The following is a 1,450-nucleotide window of genomic DNA, read 5'->3' on the forward strand; positions in this document are numbered from 1 at the left end:
ATGTCAGTGTCGGTCCTCCATACTGCAGAACTTGGTAATTCAATGTCTGAATCAGGTGTGTTGAGGCAGGGAAAATCATAAAACCTGTAGGGCTGTGGCCTCGAGGACCAGGATTGCCCACCCCTGAACTAAAGGTTTTCAGTCAAGTATTGGAAATGAACATTTTATTTACAATTATTTCATTTTTCCAACTACTTTTAAGCCTCTCAAATGAAGGGATTGTGTTTAAAAGACACTTTAGTTCCTCACATTTTTATACAATCATTTTGTTCAACTCACTGAATTAAAGCTGAAAGTCTGAACTTCAACTGCATCTGAAATGTTTTGTTCAAAGTTCATTGTGGTAATGTACAGAATCAAAGTTAGGAAAATGTCCCTGTCCAAACAGATATGGACTTAATTGCTGATCTTGCACAACATGTTATTTCTCAGAGAATATTGACAGGATCTCGGGTACTACCACACCAGATTGTAGCTCAATGTCTGTAAAGTTGCCAGTGTTATAGCCATTTTTGTGTTTAGGGTCGATCAGCAGCACCTTTATTCAGATTTCCTCCAAAAGGTAATCAGTTGTAGAGTTACATCCAATGATTAATCTCTGAAAATATTGTTAAAATCCATCAAGTTGTTCAGATTTTTTTGCTAACAGACAGCCTCATGGACACAACCAGTTACATCAAATTCCTTTGTTGATAACAAAAATGAGAAAACAGCAAACTTCTTGAACAAGAGTTGATATAAACCAGTGGTAAACATGCTTTTATCTCAAATTTGTGAATGTTACAAGATAATAAAAATTACAAAATTATATTTCATATCAGTCCATGCTATTGGAACCACACGTTTATTCATATTTTCTGAAACAGTAAATAAAAAGAAAACAGACCACCTATAAAGCAGCTGGTTATCTATTTGCACCAGATGTGCACAAATGCACTTAAAGTGCAAAAGCATGTAACCAAAGTGGGAGCTGTTTACTCCCCCAGCCATCATAAATAATAAACAAACACACACCTGTGCAGAAAGTCCTCCGGTTTTATTTGTATGTTGTGTTTCTGTCAAATATTAAGAAATAAAAAGTGTTTTTCATTGTTGCCGTCTCAGAGAATTAGTTAAGAACACCATGGGAGGAGCTGATGCGTCAGAGGTTAAAACAATTAATTTTCAAAATAAAATGCATTTCGATTGAATCGCTCCGCTCGTGTTAATGTTGTGTTTGTTCTGTTTATCATGCATTCAATTGTAGCACGATACTGAAAGGCAAAGTTTTGCATATGTGTCTGTTAGCAAAATATCTTATGAACCACTGGATAGATTGTGATGAAACCACAGCACAAAAAGAACTATAAGTTGGATAATTTTACAGATGTTGAACTAAAGTTTGACATGGTAGTAACTGAGAGTTATTCTGTCAACATACTTTGAACACAAACTGATTGAGCAACATCTG

Source organism: Austrofundulus limnaeus, unplaced genomic scaffold (assembly GCF_001266775.1).
Source record: "Austrofundulus limnaeus strain Quisiro unplaced genomic scaffold, Austrofundulus_limnaeus-1.0 Scaffold238, whole genome shotgun sequence".
Classification (NCBI taxonomy): Eukaryota; Metazoa; Chordata; class Actinopteri; order Cyprinodontiformes; family Rivulidae; genus Austrofundulus; species Austrofundulus limnaeus.